The sequence below is a fragment of the Vigna unguiculata genome, chromosome 2 (genome assembly GCF_037176805.1).
Source record: "Vigna unguiculata cultivar grain cowpea cultivar isolate G323 ecotype 2 chromosome 2, ASM3717680v1, whole genome shotgun sequence".
NCBI classification, from domain to species: Eukaryota; Viridiplantae; Streptophyta; class Magnoliopsida; order Fabales; family Fabaceae; genus Vigna; species Vigna unguiculata.
The window spans coordinates 20,270,393-20,284,179 of NC_140793.1; the positions used below are offsets into that span (position 1 = coordinate 20,270,393).

The 13,787-nt window shown below is 41.6% G+C and overlaps 2 non-coding genes across 2 annotated transcripts; one reads left to right on the plus strand and one right to left on the minus strand.

Moving 5' to 3' along the window:
- The first annotated feature begins 437 nt into the window (after positions 1-437).
- On the plus strand, positions 438-544 carry LOC146888407 (small nucleolar RNA R71). The gene has a single exon (XR_014993101.1). It is a non-coding gene; the product is annotated as a small nucleolar RNA R71 (small nucleolar RNA).
- Positions 545-935: 391 nt separating this feature from the next.
- Positions 936-1,042, minus strand: LOC146888408 (small nucleolar RNA R71). Its single transcript, XR_014993100.1, has one exon. It is a non-coding gene; the product is annotated as a small nucleolar RNA R71 (small nucleolar RNA).
- Between the last annotated feature and the right edge of the window lie 12,745 nt (positions 1,043-13,787).

The following is a 13,787-nucleotide window of genomic DNA, read 5'->3' on the forward strand; positions in this document are numbered from 1 at the left end:
TGGGGCCTATTGTTGTTGAAAATATTTGCTGCATAGGCCTGTGGGGTATCCACTGGTGTAGAAGAAGAAGCAGCAGCCTATTGTTGCAATGCTGGGCAAGAGTCTGTAAAATGATCAACAAATGTACAAAGGCCACAAACTCTTACAGCTGGAGCTCTCTGATTGGAAGCAAGTTTGTTGACTAGTGTGGTAAGAGCATCAATCTTACTTTCCAACTTCTTCGTGTACTCGGCTGCCCCTACATCATGAACACCTCTAACAACTATGGCATCACTCCTTATGCCAAATTGTTGACAATTTGAGGCCATGTTCTCTATTAGTTGCCTGGTTGCAGCTGGGTTATGTTACCAAGAGCACCACCACTTGCGGCATCAATCATATTTTGATCCATGTGGTGCAGGCCTTCATAAAAATATTGTCCAAGGATATGTTCAGAGATCTGATGGTGTGGGCAGCTTGAACAGAGATTCTTGAACCTCTCCCAGTACTCATAGAGGGTCTCCCCAGATTGCTGCTTGATGCCAAAAATTTCCTTCCTTATGGTTGTTATCCTTGAAGCAGGGAAGAACTTGGCAAGGAACAATCTCTTCAGGTCATCCCAGCTCGTGATGGACTTGGGTGGAAGGTAGTACAACCAGTCTTTTGCATTGCCCTCCAACGAATGAGGGAAAGCCTTCAAGTATACATGGTCCTCCTGGACATCTGCAGGCTTCATGGTGGAACACACGACATGAAACTAATAGAGGTTAGAGGTGTGTTCCACCATGAAGCCTGCAGATGTCCAGGTGGACCATGTATACTTGAAGGCTTTCCCTCATTCGTTGGAGGGCAATGCGAAAGACTGATTGTACTACCTTGCACCCAAGTCCATCACGAGCTGGGATGACCTGAAGAGATTGTTCCTTGCCAAGTTCTTCCCTACTTCAAGGATAACAACCATAAGGAAGGAAATTTTTGGCATCAAACAGCAATCTGGGGAGACCCTCTATGAGTACTGGGAGAGGTTCAAGAATCTCTGTTCAAGCTGCCCACACCATCAGATCTCTAAACATATCCTTGGACAATATTTTTGTGAAGGCCTACACCACATGGATCAAAATATGATTGATGCCGCAAGTGGTGGTGCTCTTGGTAACATAACCCCAGCTGCAGGCAGGCAACTAATAGAGAACATGGCTTCAAATTCTCAACAACTTGGCACAAGGAGTGATGCCATAGTTTTTAGAGGTGTTCATGATGTAGGGGCAGTCGAGTACACGAAGAAGTTGGAAAGTAAGATTGATGCTCTTACCACACTAGTCAACAAACTTGCTTCCAATCAGAGAGCTCCAACTGTAAGAGTTTGTGGCCTTTGTACATCTGTTGATCATTTTACAGACTCTTGCCCAACATTGCAACAACAGGCTACTACTTCTTCTTCTACACTAGTGGATACCCCTCAGGCCTATGCAGCTAATATTTTCAACAATAATAGGCCCCAACATCAACAACAAAACCACCATGATTTGTCAACAAACAGATATAATCCAGGATGGAGGAATCACCCTAATTTGAGATGGGGAAACCAGGGCAACCAGCAGCAGCAAAACCAACCATTTCAAAATGTGCAGCCACCTCCATACCAAAGAGTTGCACCTGCACAAGTTGCTCCGGTTCCATCTGCACCTACACCAGCTCTTGCTGCAGCACCTACACCGTGTTCTTCTACTTCATTGGAGGAATTGGTCAGGATGATGACCCTTCAAAATATGCAATTCCAGTAGGAGACTAGGGCCTCAATCCAGACCTTGACAAATCAAATGGGGCAGATGGCCACTCAGGTACACCAGTCACAGGCTCAGAATTCTGATAAGTTACCATCACAGACGGTGGAGAATCCGAGGAATGTGAGTGCCATTACATTGAGATCTGGGAAGAACATTGAAGTTCCCACTCCTGAGCCTACACCTCCAAAGGAAGTCGACCCTGCCACACTTCAGAGAAAGCATGATGCTCATGTAGCTGGTCCTTCCACATTTGGTGTGACTTCTACGCCTTCCACCTCTAATGCTGCACCTTCCGTACCTCTTCCTTTCCCTCCAAGAGCCATTCCAAGCAAAAAGATGGAAGAGGTTGACAAGGAGATCTTAAAGACATTCAGGAAGGTGGAGGTGAACATACCTCTGTTGGATGTCATTAAACAGATTCCCATACATGCAAAGTTCTTGAAGGAGCTATGCACGCACAAGAGGAGGCTAAAGGAAAACGAAAAGATCAGCATGGGGAGAAATATGTCAGCATTGATAGGTAAATTTGTTCCTCAGATTCCGGAGAAGTGCAAGGACCTAGGTACATTTTGTGTACCTTGCATCATAGGTAACAATAAATTTGAAAATGCAATGCTTGATCTTGGTACTTCAATAAATGTAATGCCTCTGTCTATTTTTAAATCTCTTTCCCTTGGACCCTTGCAACCTACGGGTGTGGTGATTCAGTTGGCAAATAGAAGTGTTGCCCACCCCGCAGATTTGGTTGATGATGTTTTGGTTCGTGTTGGTGAATTGATTTTCCCTGCTGATTTTTACATTCTTGATATGGAAGAGGGATTTTCACATGGTTCTGCACCAATCATTTTAGGCAGACCATTTTTGAAAACTGCACGAACCAAAATTGATGTCCATGCATGATTCATTGAATACTGTTGATGGACTTATTTTTGATTTCCACTCTTTGCATGCATTAAAACATTCATTTGTTTCTGAGTTATTTGAGTTTGCATGCATTGATATTCTTGATTCTGATTCTGATGATGCTGAATATGATGTAGATAATGTTGAATCTACTGAGTTTGACTCTCTGGAGGTTGTACCTATTGACTTTGATGTTATACAATCAGATTGCACTAACCATGTTGCAGGAAGTACATATGCATCTGATTGTTATGTTGATGTACAGGCTGTGGAACCCATTTCTCCCTCCCCTCTGGTTCCTGATATTCAGCCAGCATCCAGCATTCCAGAGTTGAAACTTTTGCCAGACAACCTCAAGTATGTCTACTTAGAGGAGGAGGAAAAACTACCTGTTATTATTTCCGCCTCCCTCACTGCTGAACAAGAGCAGAGGTTGTCGCATGTTCTCAAAAAGCATAAGAAGGCAATTGGATGGACATTGGCTGACATCCCTGGTATTAGCCCATCAACATGCATGCACAGGATATTGTTGGAAGATGGAGCAAAGCTAGTGAGACAGCCACAGAGGTGACTCAACCTTGTCATCTCGAATGTTGTAAAGAAGGAGGTGACCAAGCTTCTACAAGTTGGGATCATCTACCCCATTTCTGACAGTTAGTGGGTCAGCCCCATCCATGTTGTCCCCAAAAAGACAGGCCTCACTATAGTCAAGAATGAAAAAGAAGAGCTGATTCCAACAAGGGTGCAAAACAGTTGGAGAGTTTGCATTGACTACATAAGACTAAATCAAGAAACCATAAAAGACCACTTCCCCCTGCCTTTTATTTATCAGATGCTTGAGCGCTTGGCAGGTAAGTCCCACTATTGCTTTCTTGATGGGTTTTCTGGTTACTTTCAAATTCATATTGCACCTGAAGACCAAGAGAAAACCACATTCACCTGCCCCTTTGGCACTTTTGCCTATAGGAGGATGCCATTTGGCCTATGCAATGCGTCTGGCACATTCCAGCGGTGCATGCTTAGCATTTTTAGTGATTTTCTTGAAAAATGCACAGAGATGTTTATGGACGACTTTATTGTGTATGGGTCTTCTTTTGATGCATGATTGGATAGTTTGGACAGAGTTTTAAATAGGTGCATCCAATCTAACCTTGTTCTCAATTTTGAGAAATGCCATTTCATGGTAGAACAAGGCATAATATTGGGGCACATAATTTCAAGAATGGGCATTGAAGTTGACCCTACCAAGATTTCAATTATTTCACAATTGCCTTACCCCTCTTCTGTGCGAGAGGTTCGTTCTTTTCTTGGCCATGCAGGATTTTACAGGCGCTTCATTCAAGACTTCAGTAAGAAGGCCTTTCCACAGTATGAAGGATGCAAAGAGGCTTTTGATTGCCTCGAGAAGGCCCTGACCACAACTCCAATCATTTAGGCGCCCGAACGGACAACCCCATTTGAGCTTATGTGTGATGCATCTAATTATGCATCGGGGGTTGTTCTAGCTTGAAAAATTGACAAGCAGCCGAGGGTAATCTACTACGCCTCTAGGACATTAGATGTTGCCCAAGCAAACTACACCACAACAGAAAAGGAGCTCCTTGCGGTAGTTTTTGCGTTTGAAAAGTTTTGATCTTATCTTCTTGGTTCTCCCGTTGTTGTGTTTACTGACCATGCAACTCTTAAGTACCTGTTGAAGAAGGCAGAATCCAAGCCTTGGCTAATAAGATGGATGCTCTGGCTCCAAGAATTTGATTTGGAGATCCGTGATAGGAGCGGAGCACAAAACCTGGTTGCAGACCACCTAAGCAGGATTGAGAGGTCTATTGATGCTGCTTCACCAATCCGGGATGACTTTCCCGATGAAAGTTTGTTGACACTCTCTACTTCTTCCTCACCTTGGTTTGCTAACATCGTTAATTATCTTGTTGCTTCTGTTTTTCCTCCCCTAGCATCTAGAGCTCCATTTGATAAACTCAAGAGCGATGCTAGGTATTACATTTGGGATGACCCCTATCTATGGAAAATGTGCAGTGATCAGGTTACCAGGAGATGCATTCCGGACCATGAGATTGACTCGGTCCTCAAATTTTGTCATTCATCTGCACCTGGTGGTCACCTTGGCACACAAAGGACACCTCACAAGGTGCTAGATTGCGGATTTTATTGGCCCACCATCTTCAAGGATGCGTGGAGGATTTGTAGCACGTGTAAGGAATGCCAACGAGCAGGAGGAGCCATTTTTGGAGACAACAGATGCTTCAACAACCCATGCTATTTTGTGAGGTGTTTGATGTCTGGGGTATAGATTTCATGGGCCCTTTCACTGTCTCTTTTGGTTTCACTTATATCTTGCTTGCTGTTGATTATGTTTCAAAAGGGTGGAAGCCAAAGCCACTAGAACTAATGATGCTCGAGTTGTTGTGGACTTTGTTAGGTCTCACATATTTTGCAGGTTTGGAGTTCCTAGAGCAATCGTTATTGACCAGGGCACCCATTTTTGCAATGGATCCATGGGGGTTTTGCTTCAAAAGTATGTCGTGCACAAATTTTCTACACCATATCACCCCCAAACTAATGAGCAAGCCGAGATCTCAAACAGAGAAATCAAGAGGATCTTGGAGAAGATTGTGCAACCCAACAGGAAGGATTGGAGCAATAGACTTGAGGACGCTCTATGGGCTCACAAGACTACTTACAAGGCACCTATAGGGATGTCTGCTTATCCGGTTGTCTTTGGTACGCCATGCCACCTTCCAGTGGAGATAGAGCACCGAGCCTACTGGGCTGTTAAGTCATGCAACTTCTCTCTTGATGAAGCTGGGGAGGAAAGGAAGATGCAGTTGAACGAGTTAGATGAGATCCGTCTGGAGGCATATCATAACTCTATGTTCTACAAGGAGAAGACCAAGAGATTCCATGATAGCCCCATAGCTATAAAGGAGTTTGTTGTTGGTCAGCAAGTTTTACTGTATAACTCTAGACTTGGACTCATGGGGGGTAAGTTGACTCTTTTTGATGCTTTTCTAATTCACATGCATGTTGGGATATGATTTAGGCAATTTTGTTTTGTGAGCCTATAGCCAGATGAGTCTACCTTGAACTGTTTCCGTTGATACCCCTTTTTGAGCTTACATACCTTTTCATTGTTCTACAGCTAATTACAAGCCTTTAGCCTGAAAAACCATGATTATTCCTACCTTAGGAAATTTTGGAGCTTTGGAATTGTTTTGGGAATGGGGGCTCAATTTAGTGTGGTCGCGCACAACAACTGTGGTTGTGCGCGCACTTGTTATTGGTTCTTGGAATTGCTCATTTGTATACCCGAGTGGGATTTCAAAATTGTTGTTTCTTTGCATATTCTTTGTATAGAAAAACAAAAAGTAAAAAAATAGAAAACAAAAAGAAAAGAAAAGAAAAGAAAAGAAAGAAAAGAAATAAAAGGAGTTTGGATTTGAGCATTGTGTGAGAACCAAAGTTGGAAATGTTGGTGTTTGGGATTACTTTCATGCTTGATTGAGACTTATTCCCCATTGCTTCTCTATTTCCTTGGTTGCTTAGCTACTTATCCATATGTTCCACACCTTGTCCTTTGTAACATCCTAGCCAGAAATTACTTATTAAAATAAATAAGAAAATAAATAAAATAATCACCTCCTTTATTAATCATCAATTTCCCAAAAACGCGGGAAAATTTAAACATTAAAGTCCAACGCGCCAATATAGATAAAATAAATCGCATCAGTACGTGTTACAATTAAAATCGTCTATAAAATTGTTACATATATAATCATAGTTCATCATAATGACTGGTGATAAAACCCTGAGATATCCCCACTCCCTCTCTAGGCATTTGTCTGCTCACCTGCATCAACATCTGCTCTCATGTAACAAGTTACATGATCATCGCCACACACACAGATAGGGTGAGCTCATTTAAATAAAACCAAACAATATAATATTAAAATACAGCAACAACAAATTTAAACCCGGGTTAGTACACTTTCCCCATTTTCTCTTACTTCTTCACTCCCAACACTTGTCTTTAGACGTCTATCATCTCTATACCCTTTAGGTGAGATTAAAGATCGATCTTTGCTGTACGAGTGTCTACTCGCCCCTCCGACTACAGGCCACCACCTGATAGTCCACACATGGGAATAACTTTGCCACAACATCTCACCGTGACACCAAGTGGAGTTCCCCAAAACAAACCTAAGTTTGTAGTTGTTTCCAGACTACCAAATCTCTATCAGAATCCCTTGAAGAGGGCAATCATCGGAAACCTCGACGTACGAGCCACAACTCGCACACTCCACTGGACTTCCTAAACCACCAAGCTACAACCTAGAGTGGTCACGTGTTACCCCAATACAAGATGCACTCGTAACTGGGCCCCCAGCCAAAGCATCGCATCATGAACATCCCCTAAAGTGGTGTAGAAAACTTTCCTCGCGCACCATCACTAGACCACAACCGCCTGGTGCGCATCTCACGCCGCTAGGCAGAATTTAGCTCTAGACCGCCTAGCGGGCATCACACACCGCCAGGCGCCACGCCCCTACAGACTCATCTCTGCACCGTCACTGCCTGGCGGTCACACGCTCTGCCACCAGGCACATCGTGGCTCCACCGCCTGGCGCATCTGTCTCGCGGCGCCAGGTGCCACTGAACCTCCAAGGTTTCTATTGCATTATTCCGCCTGGGGGAACCCCCTCTACCACCAGGCGCCCTGCGCGCATTGTGACCACTGTCATAGGTTGGTGTTTCGTTCGTTTGGCGGCTCGCCCACGTCGCCAGACGCCATACCAGTAGCGCAATGTTACTGGTTTCTTGGCACTTTAAAAGATTCCCCAAAGGATCCAAATCACACCGCATACAAACTTGTAGTACAATTATTGCACTCTAGTCACAATTCTATACTAAATTACAAAACATTCAATCCATCAAATTATAGTACGCTTATGGCATTTCAGGTTTGATTCTATAACTAGATTACCAACTTCACAAAAGTTAAACAACAAAAATTTGCAATGTATCTCATACCTTAGATGACTCAAATGTTGTACATGCAATCCAAACCAACACCAATATCAATTTCAGACATCTAAACATATTTTCCACAATTAAATGCCACATTCTATTTCATGCTCATCATTTTTACCCTTTTTACCAAACCCAAAGTCATCAATTTCATAATATAATGTCTTATTTACCATTTACAATTCAAAATTGAAGATGATCCTCATACCCAAGCATGACCAAGCACCCCAATTCCAGTACATGCTATCATGTTGCGGTAACACCATTATACTCATCATACAAAGATTAACTGCATTCATTTAAACATTATTCATATATACCATATGTCCATAAATTCATCAGTTTAACGCTTACTCACCCCCAACACCTACTTAATCCGAAATTCCCCCTTTTCATCCAAGAATTCAGCAATTCATCATGCATACAGTAATATTCATCATAGTCATCAATCAAATTGAACTCCATCCAGCCCCCAACCTAACCCTTATTTCATATAGAATTGATGCATTCAACATAACCATAACTACACAACCAAATAAGGTCATCAAGATTTGCATTCCAGTATGAGATCATCACAACAAAATCACAATTATCAGAAAATACTCAAAACAGCAAAAAATCCCAAAATCGTGCTCGCGTCGCCTGGCGGTTCATCCTCTGCCGCCAGGCGGTTCATGAAGAAAAACCCATAAACTGGGTCTGTAACTTTTGTCGCCTAGCGGTGCATGCATGACCGCTAGGCAGTTTCTGGAAAATTCCAGAAACCCGACTGAATTTAGATGAAACTAACAGCACGCAATACCAAACACTTAAGAAAATCACTATTATGTACAATGGCACTTAAACCAATCAAAAGGAACTCCCCTAACCTGGATTCCTTGCTCAATTTGCTAAATGTGCTACTTCGTTCTTGTTTGCCAATCTCCCTCTTGCTCTTCTACCAATTCAGACCCAGAACCTCACCCAACACTCACAATTACTCTCCTTTCGCGCTCTCTTTCTGGTATAGTCTCAGCCTTGGCAAAACCCTTCCTAATACTCAACTTTCACCTTTTAAACAGTGCTTAAATTTAGGTCAATAAGGCAAAAACGGGTTTCTCACTTAATTAATGGTTAATGGCCATTCATGGTCCCTTTATGGCTGTTTTTCAACCTCCCTTGGCTGCTAGATCAATTAGGGTTTCCCCTAACCCTTCCCATTCCACCCAAATCTAGCATTAGCAAAAAAATATAAAGTTTAATTTAGGTTTTCCCTAAGGCTAGAACCCATAACCATGCAATTACTAAGTTAATACTAAACAATCATGCTAATTCATATTTCATGCCAACTAGTATAACCCAATTGCTATCTTCTTACTTACACGCACATACATATTAGAAAAAGAAATAAATAAAATTAAATCTTACACAAATGGCATACATAGGGCTTAAACCCAAGTCCTCTCACACAATCAAAGTACTCTCAACCACTTGAGCTAGTACTTTTCCACGTCATGAAGGTAAGCATTTAATGCTATAAAGGCTTTTCTCACTCACATTAATTAAATAATTAATTATTTGATTATTTAAATTTAGGGGGTCTTACATCCTCATCCCCTTTACAACTTTGAAAAGTCCTTCTGATCTTGAGCTGCATGTGTTTTTGGTTTGGTTGTTGGTTTTAGAGGCTTGCCAAGTCTGTTGATGTTTGTTTTTTAGGGGTGCTTTGAGAGTAAACAATAGCCTAGAGATTTGAGTGATACAGTGCATATTTTGTGAGGTTATGTTGCTTTCAATTCTCTCTTTGAGTTGAACTGAATTTAGTACTTGACATGTTTTGAATTGCTTGGATGATGTTCATGGATACCATGCAGCTTTGAATCCTTTTGTGTTGTATGTGTTTCCATTTGTCTGTGTTGATTATGTTTATCTTGTGTATCTTTTGTTTCTCTTGTTATGTCTGTGATGTCCTTGCTTTGCTTTACTCTTTAATTTTGCCCATGAGTGCAAAAGGGTAAGTGTGGTCGATTTTGACGAGTCATTATTTTCCTCAATTCCACTAGCCTGTTTACCCATTTGACAGTTGTTCAGTGCTTAATTGTTCATCTTTAGTGTGTTTTTCATCTGCTGGGCTTTATTGGGCCACTGTTTCGAATTTGGGTTAATTTCGCATTATTTGGCCTAATTGTCGTTTTTAATTATCTTTAGGTATTTGGGTGAAGCAATTTTGGAGCTTGGACATTAATATTTAGTTAAAGAGACTTGCCACATCATTACCACATCATTTCCACGTCATTTCCACTTCATCTAAGTGAATGGGCCAACATTAGAGCCTAGGAGTGGCATTTTTATAATTCTACAGCTCATAATGGCAATTTTGTAAATAAGAGTGGCAAGGGTGAAGTGACCACGCGTTTTAGGTTTCTTTTCCATGCACCAGCCGCTTCTTTCCCTTCTCCACTCTCTCAAACCTCCATTTTTTATGTTTTTAAGCTTTGGAAGGTGACCCATGGTGGCACAAGCTATTCTTTCACGTTTTCCACTCGTTTTTGACATTTTATGAGTCTTGGACAACAATTATTGCTTGTATTCACGTTTTCTACACTTTGGATAACATTTATATTGAAGCATTTTCGTTTTTGGTGGTTGTTTTCGTTGTTCTTCTATTATCCCTTGCTCATTTTCGTTTGTTGCACCATTTTAAGCTTTCAACATCAATTTGAAGTCATTTGAACGGTTGAATTGCAAATTCTGTTGAGAACCCTAATTCGGATTCCATGAGGAACTAAGTTTATGTGCTGATTCTTTGCAGATAATGGATTGAAACCTTAAGATTAGTGATTTGTTCGGTGGAGTTATGTTAATCTCTCAATTCTGAATTTGCGTTTGGGTTTAAATGAAGAAACCATTATGTTTTTACTTAATTGGCAGAGTGGAATCATTGTGTGTTCATGCTTAGTGATATGTAGCAGATTCATGGATGTGTGCTTTGCTTAATTGCATTTGAGTTCGAGTTAATTTGCGCTTAGAAGTTAATTCGGGTTCCATGAGAGTTAATATAACCAATTTGATTTGTAATTCGTGATTGGTGGATGTTTATTTGAAGCAAAGAATCAACGCTGTTTTTACATTGATTTTACACGTCGGCATTTAAGTTTTCAATTGTGCGTTGCATCCGTAAATCTGCAAGCCCCCCTTGTGTTATTGTTATGTTCATCTGGAAATTGAAGCTTTGAATGAAAATATTGGTCGTTGGGAGACGACTTGGTTCACTTTCATATACTGCATTTTAAGTGTTTTAATTTGGTGGGGTACGACCTCTATCAGAAATGAAACCCTATTCTCGTGGTCACCTCAAGTCTGCCAGCATTATTTACAAAATTGCCATTATGAGCTGCAAAATTACAAAAATGCCACTCCTGGGCCTCTAATGTTGGCCCATTCACTCAAATGACGTGGAAATGATGTGGAAATGATGTGGCGATGATGTGGCCACTCTTTTCAATTGAATATTGATGTCCAAGCTCCAAAATTGCTTCACCCTAATACCTAAAAATAATTAAAAAATGAAAATTAGGCCAAATAATGTGAAGTTAGTCCAAATTCGGAACAATGGCCAAATAAAGCCCAATAGATGAAAAACACTATAAAGATGAACAATTAAGCACTGAACAACTGTCAAATGGGTACACAGAGGCTAGTGGAATCTGATCCTGGATTAATCTGACTTTACTAGTTGTCTGTTGCAGAAACTCAGAACCAAGTACAAAAGCTTCACCATCTTGATACCAACATAATGGAGTTCTACACCTTCTTCCATATAGTGCTTCATAGGGCGCCATGCCAATACTAGAGTGGTAACTATTATTGTATGTGAATTCCACCAAGGGTAATACATCATTCCAGTTTCCCAAGTGGTCTAGCACGCATGACCTCAATAAATCTTCTAGAGATTGGATGATCCGCTCAGACTGACCATCCGTATGAGGGTGATAAGCTGAGCTCATTCTCAATTGTGTAACTAATGCAGCCTGTAATGATTTCCACAACCGTGAGGTGAATCTAGGGTCTCGATCCGACACTATGCTCTCGGGTACTCCATGTAATCTCACCATTTCTCGCACATATAATTCCGCTAACTTGTCCATCGACCACTTCTGATTCATGGGCAGGAAATGTGCACACTTCGTCAATCTGTCTACTATTACCCAGACTGTATCATGGCCCTTTGTCGACCTCGGGAGATGTCTCACGAAATCCATCTAGATACTGTCCCACTTCCATTGAGGTACGTCCAGTGGCCTTTGATGTTCAATTTTGGCTTTTTAACATACCAAACATTGAGCAACAAAGTCGGCTACATCCGCCTTCATTCCATTCCACCAGAAGGACTCCTTGAAATCCTTATACATCTTAGTCATACCTGGATGTATGCTAAGACGACTCTGATGGCCCTCCTTCAAAATTTGCCTCCTAAATAAAGGTCCTCCAGGTACGCACACTCTACCTTTAAAGCGTAGAATGTCGTATGCTCCTATCTGATAGTCCTTCCCCTTATCTGTACCCAACCATCCAACAAATTGTTGTAATTCCATACCCTTTCCCTGAGCCACACGGATTTCATTCAAAAACTCATTGGTGACTTTCAACAAGCCGCACTGTATGAAATTTTGCCCAAACTGCATTCCCAGATTCATATTGCGAAGTTTCTCAATCAACTCCAACTCCTTTATCATCACGCATGACATGTGCATCTTCTTTCTACTTAAAGTGTCAGCTACAACATTTGCCTTGCCTAGGTGATAAAGCAATTCAAAGTCATAGTCCTTCAGGTACTCCATCCACCCGCGTTGTCTCATATTTAGCTCCTTTTGATCAAACACATATTTCAGACTTTTGTTATCACTGAAAACTTGAAATTGAGAGTCGTATAGGTAATGCCTCCAAGACTTAAGAGCAAACACAATAGTTGTTAGTTCCAAGTCGTGAGTTGGGTAACTTTTCTTATGCACTTTCAACTTACGAGAAGCATATGCTACCGGCCTCCTCTCTTGCATCAATACACACCCCAAACCTTGATATGAAACATCACAGTACACTTCAAACTTCTTCTCAATATCAGGAATTATCAGCACTGGGCGGTAGTCAAACACCTCTTCATATCCTCGAAACATTCTTCACACTTTACAGTCCAGAATAATGGTTGATCTTTCCTTGTAAGATGTGTCAATGGATTCACCTTCTTTGAGAACCCTTCTACAAACCTCCTGATAGCCTGCTAAGCCCAAGAAACTCCTCACCTCCGTTATTGTCTTAGGCCTTTCCCACTTAAGCACTGTTTCAATCTTAGCTGGGTCCAAGATCTGGTGATATCTAGACCTCAAGTCAGTTTTGGAGAACACCCTTGCGCCTTTCAACTGATCTAGCAAGTTGTCGATCCTTGGCAGTTGATACTTGTTCTTAATTGTCAGCTTATTTAGCTGCCTATAATCCACACAAAGTCGCGAACTCCCATCCTTCTCTTTCACCAATAAGACTAGAGCTCCCCACGGTGATGTGCTTGGTCGGATAAACTACTTCTCTAGCAGATCTTCAATTTGCTTCTTGAGTTCTGCTAATTCTACAAGCGCCATTCTGTATGGGGCCAAAGATACTGGACCTGCACCAGGAATTAAGTCAATGGTGAAGTCAATGTCTCGACTTGGCGACAATCCTGGTACTTCATCTAGAAACAAATTTGCATACTCATTGGCAACCAGAATGCTTTGAATCAACTTTGCTGCACTTTTCTTTTCTTGTTTCGCCACCACCATGAAACACATGGGCCCCTTCTTGTAGCTCTTTCAGAGCTTCTCGAGTCGAGATCAACTTCAATCCTTCGTGTTCTAGGAACACCAAACTACGCTATCCACAATCAATTATGATGTGGTTGTTAGACAGCCAGTGCATTCCCATTATCACGTCCAGTTCCTCCATGAACTGGTGGCCACCTGACCCGAGGAAGGAGTTGAAACAAATAACTCACACCCCAAGTCACATTTCTCCAGACTCAATCTCCCCACACATGCATTAGAGATGAAGGAATGTGTTGCTCTA